The sequence below is a fragment of the Alosa pseudoharengus genome, unplaced genomic scaffold, assembly GCF_046254945.1.
Source record: "Alosa pseudoharengus isolate Yale_2024_CS ecotype anadromous, Long Island Sound unplaced genomic scaffold, YU_APseudo_1.1 YU_APseudo_1.1_scf_6, whole genome shotgun sequence".
Lineage (NCBI taxonomy): Eukaryota > Metazoa > Chordata > Actinopteri > Clupeiformes > Clupeidae > Alosa > Alosa pseudoharengus.
The window spans coordinates 25932-32500 of record NW_027468848.1 but is presented as its reverse complement, the minus strand read 5'-3'; positions in this window follow the sequence as shown (position 1 = coordinate 32500).

Genomic DNA, 6569 nt, shown 5'->3' with positions numbered 1-6569 from the left:
ATTTTACCCATTTTCACCCTTTTCAAAGTCACTCAAAGTCGGATACACTGTCGGATTGATCAGTCCCTGTGCTGAATGCAGATTCTGCTGAGCTTTGCTGAGAAGGAAAATAGTCACTGTCTGTCCCCAAATCTTGGCTGCTTTGGGCCCCACCATGGTCACCACTACCACCAACATCATCATCATCATCATCACCCATAACAGCAGCCCTCACCTCATCTCCGGCAGAAAGACTCAATGACTTTAATATGTTCTGTCTGATTTTCCGTGCTTCTTCGACGCTGGCTTCTCCCCCCACAACATAGAACTTTGTGGCGGTGTTTGAGTCATGACACATGCCTTTGTTAACAGCCTTTCTGTCCTCGGTGCACAGTGTTCTGTCTGCATAAGTGGATATGGCTGTCCTTATATCACCCAGACTGGGCGCTCCTTTCAGACCGAAACCTTTCCAGAGGGCCCGAACGTGGACGCCTATTTTTTGCATTTCTTTCCCGGTCCTGGTGAAAAAAAGAGTGTTGGGGTGGCGATCGTACCCAGGCAGCCTCGGCCTAAGAGCGGCGTAGTCTGTTATGTGATCCATGAGGGCGCCGGAGACCGTGACCATGGCAGGGCCGCACGAAGCTACGGTCTTGTGGCCGCTCACCCTGATGCTGAATGTGTCTCTGTAGGCCTCGGCGTGCTGAACGTCATCCAACGTCATGCCCACGAATACGCACTTGCGGTGCCCGGTGGTTGAGACCATGACCGCGGTCAGAAGCCCGGCGACTCTGGACACAGCCGTGGAGCTGCTGGAGCAGGTAGTCAAGTCATAGAGTGCTTGCGGGAGGTCTGCTTCCGACAGGCGGGCAAAGTCCAACAGGTCCTGGCTTGGTATAAGCCTGTCGTACTTTTTTCTCTTGTGATCCATTCGCTGGAGCACTACTTTGGCCCTAAGTGCCCTCTTCCACACAGCGATGCGCTGCAACACGTGAGCGATGACCTTGGATGAGAGTCTGACTTTGGGCAGCGTGCTGTTGGTGGCGAATCTCAAAAAGGCCTCCACGTCCATCAGCACGTGCCGTTGGCTGGTGGGTTTGAGCCTGCTGTTAAGATTTTTCAAGTACACGTTCAACTTGGCCTCGTCGCTCAGGAACACCAGAGTGCGGTCAATATCACCCTGTCCGCCCGCCATGTGCAGCAGAAACTTTCTGACATAAGCCGATCTCTGGCGAAGATTCTGGACCGCTTTGGAGTTCATTTCTGGGCCGAACTGGGAGTCTTCGAAGAGGCGAATGATGTTGTTCAGTCTTGGGGTGTCGGAGGTGTGGGCCGGGTCTGGGTGATCATTGTCTGTGTCCCTGGCCCTCTGTGACCCGGCGGCGGATGGCGGTCTTTGGGGAGACTGCGCGCCGAGGCTGGGCGCGCGGGCGGGTGCCAAACGAGACCCCGAACCCGCCAGACTCGGTGACCTTGGCATGAGAGAGCGGGCCGGGCTGGCCTGAAGAGGGGCATTGTGAGGCGCTTGGTCACACACCTTCTTGCACAAGCTGTCCACACTTTGACTCAGCACATTCAAGGTTTCTCTCAGAGAGGCAACTTCGCTCGCTATGTCTGCGTGTTCGGCCTGCGCCCGTTCGTCTATCGCCGCCTTTTTGGCACGCTGCATGAGCCCAGAGAGCCGAGTCCCAGCTTTCCCGTGCACGCTCACCAGGTGTTTGTCCAGACGGACAAGCAGCTTGTGACGGCTGGCGCATCCCGCCAGGGGGCAGCGAAGCTTCCCCCCGAACCTCAGGGGGGTTGTACCTTCCTCGTCCGACGATGTCCCGGGAGCTTCTGACGTCTGCAGTCTGTGTCTGTATTTTCTAGCCTCCTGTGAGATGTGAAAAGCGGTCAGTGTTAAAAGCACCTGGGCACACACACACACACACACACACACTTGTAATAAACATGGATCTCTCAGTGACATACTCTCACCTTCATGGCAGACACTTGGATCAAGAAAGCTTCCATGTTTCAGCCAAACATTTATAGGCCACACCATTAGTTAATTGCCACTGATTAGGGTTAGGGTTATGCGCATCATGTTGCATTTATGGAATCCGTTTACTAATACCGGGAAAAAACGGTGGCTTTTCTGGAAAATTTCCAACATTGTGCTTCTCTTCCAAAGGTTAGCAAATGTGACCTCACCCTCCTAATTTCTAATGTAGAAATGTTGGAATTTCCAGAAAGTGAACTTTTTATGGATGAAATTAAACAAAAAAAAATTGACATAATCTTTGGCATGTGTAGTGCTCAGAACTTTAAGGGTTTTTTAAAAAAAATCATATTTAGTATTTTTTTTAAAGCTTTGAAAATAAGTTGAAAAACCAGTAACCGCCACAAGGTGGCATCATTGCATGTCAAATTCCTGGAAGTTGATGTTTGCTTTGTTGGAAATTTGTGGTGGATCTGTCTGGAACTAAGTCAGTAAGATGGAATGTGGAAGTGCACATTCCTGGATGTCAACTCCCCCACAGTGAGTGCTCATTTCCCGCAGACATGTGAAAGAGAGAGTGCCTGTCTGGAACTAAGTCAACAAGTTGGAATGTGGAAGTGCACATTCCTGGATGTCAACTCCCCGACTATGAGAGCTCATTTCCCGCAGACATGTGATAGAGAGAGTGCCTGTCTGGAACTAAGTCAACAAGTTGGAATGTGGAAGTGCATATCCAGAATATCAACTCCCCCACAGTGAGTGCTCATTTCCCGCAGACAGGAGGTAGAGATAGTGCCTGTCTGGAAACTAAGTCAACAAGTTGGAATATGGAAGTGCACATCCAGAATATCAACTCCCCCACAGTGAGTGCTCATTTCCCGCAGACAGGAGGTAGAGAGAGTGCCTGTCTGGACACTAAGTCAACAAGTTGGAATATGGAAGTGCACATCCAGAATATCAACTCCCCCACAGTGAGTGCTCATTTCCCGCAGACCTGAGGTAGAGAGAGTGCCTGTCTGGACACTAAGTCAACAAGTTGGAATATGGAAGTGCATATCCAGAATATCAACTCCCCCACAGTGAGTGCTCATTTCCCGCAGACAGGAGGTAGAGATAGTGCCTGTCTGGAAACTAAGTCAACAAGTTGGAATGTGGAAGTGCACATCCAGAATATCAACTCCCCCACAGTGAGTGCTCATTTCCCGCAGACAGGAGGTAGAGAGAGTGCCTGTCTGGAACTAAGTCAACAAGTTGGAATGTGGAAGTGCATATCCAGAATATCAACTCCCCCACAGTGAGTGCTCATTTCCCGCAGACAGGAGGTAGAGATAGTGCCTGTCTGGAAACTAAGTCAACAAGTTGGAATATGGAAGTGCACATCCAGAATATCAACTCCCCCACAGTGAGTGCTCATTTCCCGCAGACAGGAGGTAGAGAGAGTGCCTGTCTGGACACTAAGTCAACAAGTTGGAATATGGAAGTGCACATCCAGAATATCAACTCCCCCACAGTGAGTGCTCATTTCCCGCAGACCTGAGGTAGAGAGAGTGCCTGTCTGGACACTAAGTCAACAAGTTGGAATATGGAAGTGCATATCCAGAATATCAACTCCCCCACAGTGAGTGCTCATTTCCCGCAGACAGGAGGTAGAGATAGTGCCTGTCTGGAAACTAAGTCAACAAGTTGGAATGTGGAAGTGCACATCCAGAATATCAACTCCCCCACAGTGAGTGCTCATTTCCCGCAGACAGGAGGTAGAGAGAGTGCCTGTCTGGACACTAAGTCAACAAGTTGGAATATGGAAGTGCACATCCAGAATATCAACTCCCCCACAGTGAGTGCTCATTTCCCGCAGACAGGAGGTAGAGATAGTGCCTGTCTGGAAACTAAGTCAACAAGTTGGAATGTGGAAGTGCACATCCAGAATATCAACTCCCCCACAGTGAGTGCTCATTTCCCGCAGACAGGAGGTAGAGAGAGTGCCTGTCTGGACACTAAGTCAACAAGTTGGAATATGGAAGTGCACATCCAGAATATCAACTCCCCCACAGTGAGTGCTCATTTCCCGCAGACCTGAGGTAGAGAGAGTGCCTGTCTGGACACTAAGTCAACAAGCTGGAATATGGAAGTGCATATCCAGAATATCAACTCCCCCACAGTGAGTGCTCATTTCCCGCAGACAGGAGGTAGAGATAGTGCCTGTCTGGAAACTAAGTCAACAAGTTGGAATATGGAAGTGCACATCCAGAATATCAACTCCCCCACAGTGAGTGCTCATTTCCCGCAGACAGGAGGTAGAGAGAGTGCCTGTCTGGACACTAAGTCAACAAGTTGGAATATGGAAGTGCACATCCAGAATATCAACTCCCCCACAGTGAGTGCTCATTTCCCGCAGACCTGAGGTAGAGAGAGTGCCTGTCTGGACACTAAGTCAACAAGTTGGAATATGGAAGTGCATATCCAGAATATCAACTCCCCCACAGTGAGTGCTCATTTCCCGCAGACAGGAGGTAGAGATAGTGCCTGTCTGGAAACTAAGTCAACAAGTTGGAATGTGGAAGTGCACATCCAGAATATCAACTCCCCCACAGTGAGTGCTCATTTCCCGCAGACAGGAGGTAGAGAGAGTGCCTGTCTGGACACTAAGTCAACAAGTTGGAATATGGAAGTGCACATCCAGAATATCAACTCCCCCACAGTGAGTGCTCATTTCCCGCAGACAGGAGGTAGAGATAGTGCCTGTCTGGAAACTAAGTCAACAAGTTGGAATGTGGAAGTGCACATCCAGAATATCAACTCCCCCACAGTGAGTGCTCATTTCCCGCAGACAGGAGGTAGAGAGAGTGCCTGTCTGGACACTAAGTCAACAAGTTGGAATATGGAAGTGCACATCCAGAATATCAACTCCCCCACAGTGAGTGCTCATTTCCCGCAGACCTGAGGTAGAGAGAGTGCCTGTCTGGACACTAAGTCAACAAGCTGGAATATGGAAGTGCATATCCAGAATATCAACTCCCCCACAGTGAGTGCTCATTTCCCGCAGACAGGAGGTAGAGATAGTGCCTGTCTGGAAACTAAGTCAACAAGTTGGAATATGGAAGTGCACATCCAGAATATCAACTCCCCCACAGTGAGTGCTCATTTCCCGCAGACAGGAGGTAGAGATAGTGCCTGTCTGGAAACTAAGTCAACAAGTTGGAATGTGGAAGTGCACATCCAGAATATCAACTCCCCCACAGTGAGTGCTCATTTCCCGCAGACAGGAGGTAGAGAGAGTGCCTGTCTGGACACTAAGTCAACAAGTTGGAATATGGAAGTGCACATCCAGAATATCAACTCCCCCACAGTGAGTGCTCATTTCCCGCAGACCTGAGGTAGAGAGAGTGCCTGTCTGGACACTAAGTCAACAAGCTGGAATATGGAAGTGCATATCCAGAATATCAACTCCCCCACAGTGAGTGCTCATTTCCCGCAGACAGGAGGTAGAGATAGTGCCTGTCTGGAAACTAAGTCAACAAGTTGGAATATGGAAGTGCACATCCAGAATATCAACTCCCCCACAGTGAGTGCTCATTTCCCGCAGACAGGAGGTAGAGAGAGTGCCTGTCTGGACACTAAGTCAACAAGTTGGAATATGGAAGTGCACATCCAGAATATCAACTCCCCCACAGTGAGTGCTCATTTCCCGCAGACCTGAGGTAGAGAGAGTGCCTGTCTGGACACTAAGTCAACAAGTTGGAATATGGAAGTGCACATCCAGAATATCAACTCCCCCACAGTGAGTGCTCATTTCCCGCAGACCTGAGGTAGAGAGAGTGCCTGTCTGGACACTAAGTCAACAAGCTGGAATATGGAAGTGCATATCCAGAATATCAACTCCCCCACAGTGAGTGCTCATTTCCCGCAGACAGGAGGTAGAGATAGTGCCTGTCTGGAAACTAAGTCAACAAGTTGGAATATGGAAGTGCACATCCAGAATATCAACTCCCCCACAGTGAGTGCTCATTTCCCGCAGACAGGAGGTAGAGAGAGTGCCTGTCTGGACACTAAGTCAACAAGTTGGAATATGGAAGTGCACATCCAGAATATCAACTCCCCCACAGTGAGTGCTCATTTCCCGCAGACCTGAGGTAGAGAGAGTGCCTGTCTGGACACTAAGTCAACAAGTTGGAATATGGAAGTGCATATCCAGAATATCAACTCCCCCACAGTGAGTGCTCATTTCCCGCAGACAGGAGGTAGAGAGAGTGCCTGTCTGGAACTAAGTCAACAAGTTGGAATGTGGAAGTGCATATCCAGAATATCAACTCCCCCACAGTGAGTGCTCATTTCCCGCAGACAGGAGGTAGAGATAGTGCCTGTCTGGAAACTAAGTCAACAAGTTGGAATATGGAAGTGCACATCCAGAATATCAACTCCCCCACAGTGAGTGCTCATTTCCCGCAGACAGGAGGTAGAGAGAGTGCCTGTCTGGACACTAAGTCAACAAGTTGGAATATGGAAGTGCACATCCAGAATATCAACTCCCCCACAGTGAGTGCTCATTTCCCGCAGACCTGAGGTAGAGAGAGTGCCTGTCTGGACACTAAGTCAACAAGTTGGAATATGGAAG